This window comes from Cuculus canorus, chromosome 2, assembly GCF_017976375.1.
Source record: "Cuculus canorus isolate bCucCan1 chromosome 2, bCucCan1.pri, whole genome shotgun sequence".
In the NCBI taxonomy this organism is placed as follows: domain Eukaryota; kingdom Metazoa; phylum Chordata; class Aves; order Cuculiformes; family Cuculidae; genus Cuculus; species Cuculus canorus.
Window position 1 is genome coordinate 50,357,240 of NC_071402.1, and position 16,051 is coordinate 50,373,290.

Consider the following 16,051-nt stretch of genomic DNA (forward strand, 5'->3'; position numbering starts at 1 on the left):
TGCAGATGATCCTCCACATGCAAAAGAATACCTTTGTGTATTTTCTACCCCTGGTCCTCTAGTCAGGTGTAAGTTCTGCCGACACAAGATCATGACATTGCTTGGAAATTCAGTTGACAGACAAGGTCCTGCTGTGCTACTAAACATGAACATTTCACCTTCTCGTTGTGTTAAGCCTAGGCTGGATTTTTTTCCCCCTCAATTCTTTTTTTTCCAAATGGGAATGCAAGCAGCTGAAGCCCAGCAAGAAAACATGAAAATAGATTTCTAGGAAAGTAACAAAAAGAGCTTTACCAGCAGGACAAGTTGCTTATCAAGAACTATTTTAGGAACGTGGGGAAATGAAACTTTGAAGACAGAGTTCCAAGAGGGAAGATTTACTGAGGAGCTGAGGGTTCAAAGCAGGATGACAGCATGGCTATCAGGAAACTGTCTCTGCACCTGTTTCTCCACCAGCTGCCTAACTGTACTCCCCCTCTTTTCTGCTGGCAGCTGAACGGCTGATATCTGCATCCTATTTTGTACTAATCCGCTCCACCGTCTGTCTGGAAGTTTTGCCAGTCACCTCATCCCCTCCTCCTCCTGAGCAGAGACATAAGACATAGTTTCTGATTTTAATGCCCAGCTGTGCTCCAGAGACTTGTATAAATCCAAGTCACACTCTCAGAAAACAGCATCATAGCATGTTTCAGTTTGCCATCTGTACAAGGAAAATATGTTACAGCTTTCCTTCCTTATTGTGCATATTATCTTGTGAGGCTTCAGGCTCCTCATGCTGGGAGCTACTTCTCTCAGAGGTTAAGTCCAGTGTTTAACACAAAGGGAGCCATCTCCCAGCTTCAGCTTACAGGTGCTGTTGTTCCTTAATGGTGCTTGAAGCTTTTATATTATGGTCCACTGGTGCAAATGTACTGTATATCGAAGTCCTTTTATGTATGGAGATGAAGTGCCACTGCTTTGCGCATGAGCACTCGCAGGTGTCTTCCAACCTGCGTGTCTGAACTGTTAGTTTCATAAATGGAGGCTCGACTTCCTCCTGTGTGCTCCTGCCCTGGAGAACTGCACCAAAACTCACACTTGCTGTGCCAAATCCCAAGATCCCAGAACATTGCACTTCTGCCCCTGTGCCATGATGAGACAGCAGGAATGGGCGGCTTTGCTGAAGTCAGCAGAGCATTGTACAGTGTCCTGGTTTTACATGTGGTTCTGAAGACAGTTTAGGACAATGAAGTTAGACATTCCGTCATGTAGGCACCAAAGTATACTCACATGCCCTTTCATGTCAATAAGTCACGACACATCTAGATGAGAGAAATAGGGAGCACTCCCCATCTCAGCCAAACCCCAGGTCCATCCCGCTCTGAACCATTGGCTTGCACCAGCCGCAACACCGGTCAGCCTTGCCCACTTCTCAGCCTAAAGGGGGTTGGTGAAGCAGATGTGGCCTGATGGACTTCTTGCTTGCAAGGCCTGGATAGGATGACACAACTTGGTGTTCCCCAGCAGGCAAGTCAGGAACACCTTCAGATGCTTTCCCCAGAGCTGTGCAGCAGCAGCCCAAACCGAGAGGTGGGGCAGACATGGTCAGCAAAGCCACAATTGGTAAAACCTCCCAAGCAAACATGTCCACAGATCCTGCCTGCATCCCTTGCGGGGAAGCTGCTTCTCTGATCTCTTGCTGTCTGCACGCACAGAGCGTGAGCTGGGCCGACGACAGTTGCAAGGCGATGTAAATAACCCGCCACAGGCAGGCAGCTGGCTGCCATCTTGTCACAACTGGTGCTGTGTGGTGGATATGAATAGGTCCACGGGCACCTGCTCCTGCAAAGACCAAGCGGACTCTTTGAACGGCTGTTTAAGCATTGTTCTTGCTTGCTCCTGGTGCACGTGTCCACATTCAGGAGTGCTGCCAGGTCCTAGGCAGTGCCAGAGAGGCTGAGCTCAGGACATGGCTCAGGGAAAGAGACCAATCACCCCCAGCTGTGACGAGGAAGAGCCATGGGCATCTCACAGAGGAAGGAAGACCAGCCCAGAGGATCTGAAGGGGCATCTGCTCCTTAGCCACAAGGCATGGACACTAGTCCACCTCTGCTTTGGGTGATGAGGACCTTCCAGAGATCTTTCTTTGAGGCATGGGCCCATTGTTTGGACATCATGCATTGCAGCAAGTGGAGAGGGCAGATTTGGCTCCCAGCTGAGCACAGGGACTCAACAAAAAGACCTAGGAGCATTCTTTCAGAAAAGTGCTGTTCTCCACAAACTTGAACTATGTCCCATAATGATGGATTTCAGATAATGAACAGCCCATTTAGCATGTAACTGAGGAGCCCCTATCAAATTCCTAAGCTTTTCCTCTTCTCTGACATTGAGAAAATCGGTTTTAATGTATTTTATATACCAAGTTCGTGACCTCTCGAAAGAAAATTATTCTCATTTTGACATCCATGCCTGAAATGCTTTCTGGCAGTGTGTGACACCAGTACTGAAAACAGAACTGTTCCCATCATATTAAACTCCACTTTGCATCATTTCCTTTGCTATTTTCCTCCTGTATCCTCCATTTGCTTGCAGGTCCTTACCTGATTGTTGGCTGCTGTAGGGATGGCACAGGTGGGAGGAGCAGCTGATTGCAGAAAAGTGATAGGATGTGGGCTGTGAACCTGGAAACTTTGGTCAGTGTGGCGTTTTTGGTGGATAAATGCCTTTACTCTTTGCAGTAAACCAGTAGAATTCTTGCTCCAGCCACTGCTGTTGTTGTTATCTCAGGAGCACCTGGAAGATTCATCCCAAGTTTCAGGCCTTTTCAGTTAGGAGGAGAGGTACTAGGAGTGCACTTACAAGAGCTTCCAGTGCAAGTTATATGCATGGCACACAGAGATTTGTACCAGTTATATATATATAGGACCATACGCACACATGTTTTTTTAATGCATATGTATTTTAAGTATTAGTGTATATATACACATGTATGGATGTCTCCTACCACTGTACAGCTCTCTAGGAAGCAGCACCGTGTTTTCAGTGCCTGGCCACACTGAGCACGTTTTCAGTGCCTCCATCAGGGCTCGGTACTGCGTCCAGCTCTGTTCAATGTCTTTATCAATGACCTGGATGAAGGCATTCAGTGCACTGTTAGCAAGTTTGCAGATGACACTAAGCTGGGTGGAAGCGTGGATCTGATGGAGGGTAGAGAGGCTCTGCAAAGGGATCTGAACAGGCTGGACCACTGGGCTGAGACCAATGGGATGAGAATTAACGAGGCCAAATGCCGGGTCCTGCACTTGGGGCACAACAACCCTATGCAGTGCTACAGATGAGAAGTCTGGATTGTAAGCTGCCTGGAAGAGAAGGACCTGTGGCTGTTGGTTGACAGCTGACTGAACATGAACCAGCAATGTGCCCAGGTGGCCAAGAAGGCCAATGGCATCTTGGCTTGTATCAGAAATGATGTGACCAGCAGGTCCAGGGGGGTTATTCTCCTTCTGCACTCAGCACTGGTGAGACCGCACCTCGAATACTGTGTTCAGTTCTGGGCCCCTCACCACAAGAAGGATGTTGAGGCTCTGGAGCGTGTCCAGAGAAGAGCAACAAAGCTGGTGAGGGGGCTGGAGAACAAGTCTTACAAGGAGCGGCTGAGAGAGCTGGGGTTGTTTATCCTGGAGAAGAGGAGGCTGAGGGGAGACCTTATTGCTCTCTACAACTATCTGAAAGGAGGTTGTGGAGAGGAGGGAGCTGGCCTCTTCTCCCAAGTGACAGAGCACAGGACAAGGGGGAATGGCCTCAAGCTCCGCCAGAGGAGGTTCAGGTTGGACATTGGGAAAAAATTTTTCATGGGAAGGGTCATAGGGCACTGGCAGAGGCTGCCCAGGGAGGTGGTTGAGTCACCTTCCCTGGAGGTGTTTAAGGGACGGGTGGATGAGGTGCTGAGGGGCATGGTTTAGGGATTGTTAGGAATGGTTGGACTTAGTGATCCAGTGGGTCCTTTCCAACCTAGTGATTCTGTGATTCTATGAGTCTATGATTATATTTACAGGCAGAAACCGGCCTTCTGTGGGCTCCTTGAACTTTGGGTATTTCATGACTGGCCTCCCCATATCTAATTGCACTTCCAAAAGCTGGCAGGACTGATCTCTGCTTTGGGCCTCTTTTCTGCCTAGGCAAGGAGCTCAGCCTGGGACACAGCCTACACAAGGCACCACAGTGATGTCTTTACAACAATGATGTCTTTGAGACATCTTGTAAGCAGCGAGTCTCTGTTTCAAGCTGAAGAGGCAGGCAGCACAGAATAGATGTTACTGCACCCTTTGCAGAAAACTCTTGGAAGAGTGGAACCAAGCCTTGAAACTATAACCCAATAAGCTTTGATCCCTTTGGAAAAGGCTGATTTTTCTCTTTTTCCTTCACCTCTCTCACCAAAACAGCTGTGTCTACAACAGTCCTGTGGCATCAGGCCACGGAGCCACCCCACAGCAGCCATCCTGTGATATGGTCTAGCAGGATGGTAGGCGTTTGGAGCTGAGAAGAAACCCAGCACCTTTGGACATTGGAGCCGCTTACAATGACTTTGTTGCTGATGGTGCATGTTCAGTTGTACTTGTTAAATCTTGTTAAACAGGAAACAGGTTTCAAGGCGAGAAGGTCCCTTAGAGTTCAAGCTCCTGCTTTCAAATGTTCTTACAAGATGCACAATTGGCACCAACTTACAGGAAATATTTAATTGGAGTCGGAAGTCGCTGGCTCCACCGACCTTGTATTCATTCCTCTGCGTGCTCCTTTCACAATGATTTTCACCTATAGCTTAAATCAGTGATTTATTTATACCAGCCAATGGTGAGTTTAGCAGTGTTGAGGGGAAGAGCAGACTGTGGAGATGCAGCGAGCAAAAGGGAGGAGCGAGCAACAAGGACCATTCTTACGAAGCAGAAGGGGCTGCGGCAAACCCAAGAGTGACATATTTATGAGTCCAGTATCGGTTGCCTGCACTGATAAGCCATGGTCATTAAAGGAAGGAAAAGTCACCTTTGTGTATATAAAATATACAAGATTCATAGTCTGAAAAGACTCAACAGGAAAACATTAGGTAAATAAAGGATATCCCATAAAGCATAATGTGAAAATTAAATTACCTCATAAGGGTGGAAGGCTGTCTGTCCCAGCAATGAAAGCGAGGAAAAATGAAATTCCTTTATTCCATCTCAAAGCTGATTTGGCTTTGGGATTTTGGGTGGACCTAAACACATTGTTATTGATGTCTATATAAAAAGCATTAGTTCATTACGTTGGACTGGAAACGCTGCAGCTTCCCATAAATTTTCACTGCATGTTCACAAGGTGGTGAGAAGCATCTTGTGCATTGCTGCTCATGGTGGCCAAATAATAGAAGTGCCATTTTGGAGGCAAGCTGGACTTTCAGTGTTATTTCCAGCTTTCAGCTCTCACTGGATTTTCTATTCAAGTGATTCTCGGAGCTGTACTTGTGAATATTTGGAAAGGTTTTCTTACCTCTTCCCCTGACTTTTCTGGTGAGTGAAACTTACCCAGAATCTGCATATTTTTGTTTGAACTCATCAGTGCGCTTTCAAAGGTGAGAAAATGTTGAGACATCAGGGAGAGGGAAAAAGAAGCAAACTGAAATAACTCAGTTATTGCAGTATCCTGCAAAAGAAATAACAGGAAATAAAAGAGAAATTAAAAAAGCAATTTAAAAAAATGCACCTTTTTTTTTTTTTAAACAGAATTAACAATTTCATAAGTACATTGTCTGCTAGAGGTTTTCCCTGTGGAAGTTACGCATAGTCCCTGCCTCTCATACAGGTGGCTAAACAGGGAGCAGTGTATAGCTTTGCTCTGCCTCAGCAGCAAGTCCCTGTAGATACAGGCCTCAGATTCTCCAAAGCTGTTAATTGAACAGGGTCTTGGCACAGTGTTTTTGCTGGAGAGGAGCTGATTCAGCCTGAATTAAGCTAACCTCCTTTTTCATTGCAAACTGTGGTCTCAGAGACACAATCCCCACAGGGATTAGGTAAATCCAAATAGCAAGTTTTAGCCACTATTATGGTCAGATTATTTTATTTTTTTTCTTTGTCAGAAATATCTATTTGAAAACGTGTCTGTCTACTTTGGTGCTCTCTCTGCATGGAAAAAAGCTTAGGGGAAGCCGCTGCCACAGTGGTGTGTGGAATTCTGGAAGGATGACTTTAGCAAAGAGCTCAGCGCCAGTTCCTTGGGTCTCCATTCCCAGAGAAATGCTACAGTTGCTAATCCAACTGAAAAACATGTTAAACTTCTCTGGTGCATCACACAAGCCGCTCTGGTGCCCATGCGAGGGCCCAGGAAAGTGAGAGGCACTTATTTAGCATAAACTCCTTTTGTCCTGGAGTTTGCATGAGCACCTCTTCCCACCTGCTCTTCTGCTCCAGATTTTTAGAAGTCTGCATTACATTGCTGCTTTGTCTCATTCTGCCTGTGAAGCCTTTTGCTCCTTCCTCAGAAGCCAATAGTTTCCTCTCCAGAGCATCTACAGACGTTCAGGCCTTTGTATCAGGCAAATGTACTGAACATTAATAGAGGTGACTGCAAAGTGGTGGAAGGGAAGAAAGCAAGAAGGTAGAAATTCTGGGCAAATTGAATTGAATCAATAAGGGTGAAACTTAGTTACCTTTGCAGACCAGTCATCTAAAGGCATCACTTTCGCACACAACAAAACCATTAAGGGGTCACCATAAACAGCTCTTCTCCCATTTTTGAAACCTCTGCTTTATAGATCCATAGTGTTAAAATTAGAAGTTTCTTTTTCAAGTCAAAACAAACACAGGCCTGGCTTTCTGCTCATGGCAATCAACATTGGTCCAGTGGCCTCCATTGACCTGGCAAGTACCAGACACAGCCCTTACACTTCTGGATCTGCCTTCTCTTTTCAAGTGCCTGGGAGGAGGCCCCTTATTTTTATCACACTTCTTCAAATTGAAAGGTGCCTCTGAGCAAGGCAATCAATATCACAGCCAGGTTTACACCTAGGAAACTGTGACTAAAGAAACAATAGAGCAGTGATTTGACACCTCTGGAAATGCAGTTTAGTCCAACTCTGTCATCTTTATCCACAGCCCTTGGGAACGTTTCTTTATTTGTAAGGGGTTTATTTTCAAAACTCTGCATGTGGCCCCACATTAGATAAATAAGGTGTGATCCAGAAGTGAGAAACGGGATATCAGTTTTGCAAGAAGCCAGCTAGATGAAGCTGCTTCATTTCATTTGATTTGGGATTTTTCTTTTATTCCCTCTTTCGCCCTTTGCTGATGTCTCAGCTCCCTCTTTAATAAATAACTAGTCCACGTCGCTAAACTCCTGCACATAACTCAGAGCAATTTGTTACTGTTGGCAATGTCTGTGCAGCGGGGGCCCAGGAACAGACCAGCATGGAAGCAGCAATACCTCCCACTCTTCAGGAGCATGATTTCTGCCTGATTACAGAAGGGGTCATTGGTAGGACAATGCAGAGAAGGTCATATACAATTGCCTATACACAAATAGTGTGTGTTGTACGATCCTCACATGAGCCACTTTACCCAGGAGTATCTATCAGGAGAAATCCATACTGTGATATCAACACTGCAGATGTGGCAGGACATTAAAAACTTAATACATATTCATAATCACCAGAATACAATGACTGTTTGAGTATTTTATATAGCCCTGAGTCCAGAGGGTAGTTTAAAATGCAGAAATTCCTCTAAAAACAATGATATAATAAATCCACCAGTCCTAAAGTCCTTCCAAAGGTAAGACTATACACATAGTCTCCAAATACTTGGTGAGGCTGTAACATTAAGAGCCACATATGGTTTCAAAAACAAATGAGAAAGGACTACACACATTTTTTCCCTTGACTCCCATCTGTCTGTCCTTCATCAACACTGAGTGGTGCAAATAGGGCACCTTCCCACGGCATGGCTATTTTGCTGGTGCTCACCATGAAATAATTAGCTGGGAGTCAAGCTGCAGGGGAAGAGGGATTTTCAGGGTCCTGCCTGGAATAGGAGAGCTTAACTGCCCTTTGTCTGCAAAAAAACTTCAAGGGTTAGCTAAGGGCGTGTGGCACTATGCAAACTGGGCAACTTTTTCCTAGAAAGCTGATGAGGGCTGAGGCAGGAGGAACAGCAGCTCCTGGGAAAGAAAAATCAGGTTTGGGGAGAAAACCTCATTCTAGTACATACCACTTTCTCCAGCTTAGTAGGATCTTTCTCAGCTTCCCTTCATCTACACATTTACAAGCATATAGTCTCTAAATCTACTTTCTTGTTATAGCCACTTTCCTTGAGAGCCCTGGCCAATTGAGCCTCTTTTGGATACCAAGACCTAGAGGGAAGAAGCAGAGGCAACATGATTTCTATACCTACTCCGTTTTCTCATTGCCACTTAGCCCATCTCTGTGGATGTTATTACTTGAGACTGGAAATCATGGGGCTCAATGGAAGAGCATCAAAAGGAAGGTGAAAAATAGGTCAGCAGAGCAACTGGAGGGCAACTGCAGTTTACCTGGTGGGCTGTAACATCTGGGCTCAGTAGCACTGTGTGGCAATGCTTTTCAATTTCAAAGTCATCTTATTTGTTTCTGTGGGGATGTGGAGGAAGTTTTTTATTCACTGTTGGTTTTGTGTTTTTGTTTTGCTTTTTAACAAAGCACCTCTAGAGTAGACTTTCCAAAAAGGCACTGTTTAAGGTAATAATACAAGAGGGAAAATGGGGCATGAGAGGTAAGGCGAGGGAGAAGCAAAGCAGAAAGAAAACCGCCTCAGCTGCTCTCAGCAGAAAAACACCGGGTCTAGTGGAAGTGATGGGTTAAAAATGCAAGGTCATCCTGGAATTTTTCAGATACATTTAATGGAAGACCTTTTATTTGGGAAAATAAGAAATCCTCATTTTTTTCTTGAAATGTTGTTTTGACATTTAAGACTGTTACAGAGCCAAGCAAAGCAGAATACCAAACTCTCAGAGCTTTCATGTAAAAAGCAGAAAGACCAATGGCAAATTGGGTTTTGTCTATGTTTACAATAATGAACAAAATAAAGGCCATGAATATAATCCTGAGGGAGTTGCTGGAGTCTTGAATAAAAGCTCCTGATTGCCCAGGACCCTCACTTACCACCCCTGCCACTCTATCTTTGGCAGAACTTGGTTGGCAAATCAAGAAACAAAGTCAACTGAAAGATCAATGTGATATAACGCAGATTGGGAAGAGAAGGTGATTTGAGCCATTCAGCTCCAAATGCTATGGGAGGCAGTGAAGGGAGGATGAGGGACCAAGGAGGAATGCCGGGCCACACAGCCCAGCGTACCACTGCCCCACTGTGTGGGCACACAAGCAGATTTCCTGCCCTGTATGCCACCACTTTGGCAGATTTCTGGAAGTGCCAGAGTAAAATGTGGCCATGCTAGTGATGGGCATTGCCCATGCCAGTCATCTGTGGGCAAGAGCAACAGAAAACAAGTCTGCTATCTTTGGTGTTAAGTGGAAAGATAATAGCAGAAGGGTCAGGCAGAAGATTATCTCTTTCCTCATCCTTTTAAAGATTTGCCTTGGTCAGTTGATGCTTAATGCTAATAGGCAGGTACCTCAAATAATGTAAAAGATACAGATAGCTCTACTGGCTACCAATTGATTGTTTGGAGGCAACAACAAACTGTTCATGAGAGACTGCTATCAAATTAAAATTTCTAGTTTTACTTGCTTAATTCACATTAGTGGTATCTTATTGGGCAAAAGAGTGACCCCAGGCAGCTTGTGGTGATAACTGACTTCACAAGATGATGGCGTTCACCTCATTTTGGATGTTTCACAAAAGTCTGGATGCCTAATAAGACCACATGAAAGAAGGATTTTGTTATTACTTGTGTAATACCTGCTGTAACACTGAGCTCCTGCCTAGTCCCGCAAAAATAAAGGAGCCACTCACACACTTGAAACTCAAACACAGCTACTCGTCTTGCTGGATCAAGACCAAATCTCTTGTCTCTCCAAAATGGAACTAAAAATCCACCACAAGTTCTCATGTGATTTCCAGTATTTCCCATTTTAAGTCAGGCTACAAATCTTGACTGAACAATTCATGTTGCTACACCTTGTAAGCCAATTCTGGTCAGACCCAGCAATGACAGCACTTCCTTAAAATGGAAAATAGTTCATACATCTGTGCACACTCGAACTCCAAGTTTCGGTGTGAGGTTGGTTCAGGTTTGGGCTTATAGATTAATGCTGCTTGCTTACTTACTTTTAAGCTATATTCATTTGCCTCTCTTAATATGCTTTCTGTAATGCTTGGCCTTCACTGCTCTATCCCAGCGTTTCCAGACCTGTTAAATCTGCACCTTTTACCTTGCTTATTTTTCTGGCAAGAAGGAGCCCCTCCTCCTGCCTCCCCCTTACCCCTGTGTAAGTAACATCCATCACTGTATCAGCACCTGTCTGAGCAGCAGTAGGGAAGGGTCAAGGTACTATTTCCTACCCTTGACAGGTGTTATAACAATGTTGAACCACCCCAACTTATAAAAGTTTCCATTCTGCAAACTGCTGCTCGTAGTTTTCTTCCTGCTATTCCATCCTCCCTGGAGGCTTCTTAGCTTTGCTTGTGCCGAGGCAAAAAGCCACTCACGCTTCCACAAATTTAAAAGTGAATGACAGACTTTCTCCAGACTGCACAACATGCATAAGCACAACCTCAGGAGTTTACTGTGATGGCCATGTCTTGGCATTGCCCCTCCTGGGTCAGGTTCTGCCCGAGCTGCAGCGCTGGGAAACCTCCTACCAGGCAGGGTCATTCTCAGGCTGAAATAGGAGGAGAAAAATAACCACACAGAGGCACAGAAATGCATCTCTAAAACCAAATAGCTAGTCCTTGTCCATGGAGGCATTTGGACCCACATCTGCACTTACATGGCTTAGCTACACAAGTAACATTCTAACTAGACCTAGGAAACCAGGACAAGAAACGGGCCTGACTGTAATAGAGACTGGACAGAGAAGACAGAATTTGAACTCCTGGGATTCCAGTTTGGTTGCAGCAGGTCGAAAAGCTGGAGGAGATAAAACACCAGTGCTGAGTAGAAGCAGTAGTCCAGCCACACACAGCACAGGTGCTCTGGAGTGCTCTTTAGGGATATGCTGTATCCTCTTCTTTTCTCTGCATTCCTCAGACTCCACTTCAGTCCCCTGTGCAGGAGCACACACATGCACAGTCATACCTGCTGTAACTGCATAAACCTTCTTCACTCTCCCTCCTGTAAAAAACAGAGAGTGAGAACAGTTTAAGGAACAAATGATTCATTAACACCACACTATGTGTGAGAAATGTGAAATATTTGGAGGCTGGATTCTTAGCCATGCAAAAGTAACACAACTAGGCAAGTCAGCTGTCTTTTTATGGGGAAATAGGCATACCTGCAAGGTGACTTGTTTTATCCTAGTGTAAGTGTCCAGACTAAACTAGATTAAATTGTTCCCTTCCATTAAATCTCTCTGGTCATCAATTACCCTTGGCAGTTAGGTGAAATTAAACACCTAATTCTCAGTTAAACAGAGGGAATCACTCCTTTGAGACCCAGCAGCTTAGATGTGGTTCAGAACTTCCTATCTCCTAAAAGACAAATTTGCCATGTGCCTGAAATTCAGAAAAAACAATACAGCAAATCATCCATCCAAGGAAAGGTGTTTTGCTGTTTCCAGGAAGGTTGGGCTTTGTCACCTGTTGCGTGGGGAGACAAATGCCAGGAGTGTTCCCCTCTTCTTCCTCCATCCAAGGAAAAGGTGAGCTCCTTGGAGAGGCTGCTTTTTGGGACTGCAATTCCAACCCCATGTACACCCTTCCCTTTAGCAATGATACATTCCATTTTCATGCAAATCAAGCAATTACTGCTGAGCCCACCAGTGTCCAGGCATGAGCATTATGCATGGTCTTCTATGAGTCGCTCCAGGAAATAAGACGAAATTTGTATATCCAGATAACAGTACAGGGAGAGGGCATAAAAGAAGGCTACAGGAGAAGGGAGAAACTTTATTTTTGTTAAAAATTATTCTTATATATTAGTCTATGTCTTCTTTTTTTGCATAAGTTTGATTGTTTGAGGCTGGCTTGGTTTTTTTCCCCACGAAGAAGCACCAGGCTTAAGGAGTAACTACATCTTCTTGCACTCAGTTGCTGATAGCCACTGTGGAAAAGCTGCAGACTTCCAGCCTCAGAAGTACCTGAATAGTTAACAACAGACTGGGCCTGCTCGGAGGTAGACTGGCAATACTCTTGGCATTCTGAGGCTGGCAAGCCAGTGGAGAGGACCACAGCACAGTGCCAAACACCAGTTTTTTTCTACTCCCCACTTGGGCTTATGAAGACTAAGAAGTGGAATAAAAGACATTACAGCAGGCTTTGTCCATCAGATGCATCCACCAAGCAGAGGAATCCTTGCAAGGACTGCCTTTTTAATAAAATATTCTAATTAATTCCTTAATTATGACTAATTATATAGTTAGTCTTGCTATAAATCATAAAACAGGCTCAGAGATTTATCCAGCAGAGACACGCACAGCTTCTTTGACACCCCACTGGCACCAAATCTCCTGATTCACTGGCAAAAGTATTTTCAGTAAAACCCAGAAAAAGAAACTTCAAAACCAAACAACAGCAGTAAAATAGTACCCTTTGCAGAGGATAAAGAAAAGGCTAAAGTCAGCATTTTATCTGATAGTCTGTCTTCAGGAAATGCCTGTGAAAACAGTTTTGGAAAGTAATAGCTGATCTGACTGCAGATATTCCTTGAATTAAGAAAGGTGCAAAATCCTGGTGCCATTTTTTTTTAAAGAAAACAAAATAGTTCTCACCAGAAGAAAAGAATTCTGTCACCCCATGAAAGGCAGAGCACCTTATTATGGGTAAAGTATTAGAAGATACAAACTTGCCAGAAGAAAGATTCATATATTTTTAAGAGCAAAAGGAAATAGCTCTGCATTAAAAATGAATGAATGGAAAGGGATAGACAAACAAAGAGGAGGCCGCTACAGTGGTGAAGTGTTTACGTAGCTAGGCTCTCTCTGAATCCCTGAGTGCCATCATCACAGTTTTCCTCATTCTTGGAATTTTTTATGGGTTTGGGTTTTGGTTTTTTTTTTTTTTTTAATCCACACAATTGCACCCACGAAAATCTGAACCCTGGTCTACTTTGCTGCATACCTTCTCTTCATCACCCACGTGATAGCGTGTATTCTGCAGGAGAGAGAAAGAGTCGGAGAGCTGGCAGTATCATACTTCCATTAAAGACAAGAAATATGTCCACAAAGATCTTTTTACTATTAAAACATCCTGTCTAATGAGCCTAGTTAAGAAGGGCACTATAACTGGCGTTCCTAAAAGCAAGGTCCCCTTCTTTCCTAACATTCACACTTATTCAAAATGTATGTACCTCACACAACAGCAGTGGAATTAATCTCACTTGTGTCAATACCTTTTCCTTCGGAGAGAAGTTGAGTGTAAGGCAGAGAAGACCCGCATCTGCAGTGCAAATAATATCCCTAACGTGTCACCAGAAAACGAACGTAGAGCACATGGGAGCCCTGGCAGATGTACTGTCCTGAAACCTGGTAGTTGCATAAATAATGCTAACCTCCCTGCCATCACCCAAAGTCCCAAGGCAACAGTATTGTACGGGTGTATTTAACTGAGTGGTATGCTTTCCAGGCTGACATGTGAGTGGGCATCAATAACTTCTATTTATGGTTTCTTCTTCTTTTTTTTTTTAAATACAGTCAGAGGCTCGTAAGGACAAGATGTGGAGAGATGCCTGGAGCTGGAGGAGTGATTTGTAGGAGGAATGGCTGGAGGATGCTGCACCTCCTGGTCTACTTGGCTGAAACATGCTTCCCTCAGTTGTGGTTTATGATTTCTTGGGAGGAGGAACTCTCAAGGGGAAACAGGGGAGCTGATACTATAAAGCAGGCTGTAAGTCAACTGCTGGCTTTTCAGACCAATGTGAGTATTTGTAGAAGCAACTTCCCGATTGCCCAGGCTGTCAGGCAGTGGAGACGGCTCTTACTGAGCTGGGCAATATTGGGATTGGACAATCAGCATAGTGAAAGCAGGAGATCAGACACATGAGAGACAATACCAGGGTCGGGATCAGATGGGGAATACTAAGGTGGGTGTTTAGGGGGTTTCAAATTATGTGCACTTTATCCAGCTGTGGCCAGCTGCCGGTCTCCAGTTGTAATTACTGAGTTGCAGGTGAAGGAACCTGAAGCAGTGGCCAATAGCTCTGGGGAAAAACAATGACAATCAATAGCATCCTTGTATCTGAGGCAGTCCTTCCAAAGGTCTCCGAAAGAGTCTGGTGAATTAAATAATGGCAAGCTCAGGTATTGGATGCAGCATGCCTGGAAACTGTGTGATAGAAATGAAGTGGCAGACTGCCGTTCTCTTCAGTCACTCCACCATCCATGCCTTCCTCCCATCTAGTGCCAGAATCAATGGACCGATCCAGATTCTGATCAGATATGGCTGTTACTGGGAATGGGAGGGGAACCATCACAAACAGGAACAGCAAAATTAATATCTCTTTAGAAATTGCCTAAGCAAACAGACACAATAACCCAATCCAACCAAAATTAAAAAAAAATGATGCCTCTGAACTGCAGCAAGTGGAAGATAAGAACTAGCCCTTTATTGACTGCAGAGGCCTCCTGGACAGAAGGAAAAACAAGTAGAAGATCAAATGGATTCTGGGTCAAGTAAAGCACTAGGCAAAGAGGTTTGAAGCCAAACCACAGGACACATTTGTCAAGCTCTTAAAAAAATAGAAATGCAGGATCAAAGCAGAAGCACTTTGCAAATATTAACATTTGTCACCTTCTTTTACTTTTGATGTACTTAATTTTGAAGACATTTCTCCCTTTTCTCTTTTTTAAAAAAAACAACAGGATAATCTAATCTTTCAGTACACACACTTGCCTCCTTCAAAAGAAACACAATGACAATATTCCTGAAATGTGGAAGGCTTTAATAAGAACAGATTAAAAGAACCAACATATGGGAAACAAATAATGAAAATACATGAAGCAGCAGTCCAGGGAAATGTTGACATTGTTGTCAAATGTTCTAATATAAATGTTTTGGTAGTTTTCCCAACAAAATATAAATGAAACAATAACTCTTTGTATCACCTCACATGCCAGTTGAGGAAGAACTTTCTTTTAGCACTTCAGTCAGCAACAAAATAATTGAAGAAAAATCACTTCAGCACTAAATCACATTCATTACTTATGTTTATGTATTGTTTTGGAGATGCTGCCCCATTGATTAACAAGATCAAAATATGGATTAAAAAGAGAGGGGGGAAAAAGCTTGAAAACTTCTGGAGCATTTTCAATTGTGTGTTTGTCTCTGCTGCACCACCTCTGCAGCTCGCATCCTCCAAAAGTGGTGAAATAAGTCCTAACTCAATGATGGGCTGATGATCCTGCAAGACTGTATGACAGTTTTGTTTTCTTCCTCCCTTCAGTTCAAAGTTTTTTGTGTCTCCACTGACACTCTGAGCAGTGGGACTACAGAGGGAGGCAGTGTTAGAGGATCTTCAGCATGCATTGAGAGCAACCTTCTGCATGCTGATTTACAGCTCTGTGGCCGAGGTACTGCTCTGCATGGCACAAGATACATAACAACAATACCTCAGGCTGAATTTAGGAAATTCGGTAATTGTCAAGTGTGGTAAATCATCTTTAAAGCAAACACTCTTAAAAGTGGAGAGATAAACTTCATTCCCCTATGACAAAGAGGTAGCGAGGAATACGGCAAGGCTGTGGGCAGGGTTTCAAAGCAGACCAGTCTCGTTGGGTGAGATATTGCTCCCTGCTCCCAACAGAATTTCTGAGACTGCTGGCACCAGAGCGACAGGCCAGTAATCGTTAACACGGGAAGTCTGTCTGGTGCCTGCTCTTTGTTCCAGCCCTACTTTCGTATTTGAGAACCCTTATGGTATACTTTCTATTCACAGCAACGTTTTAGCCTGTCGCAAG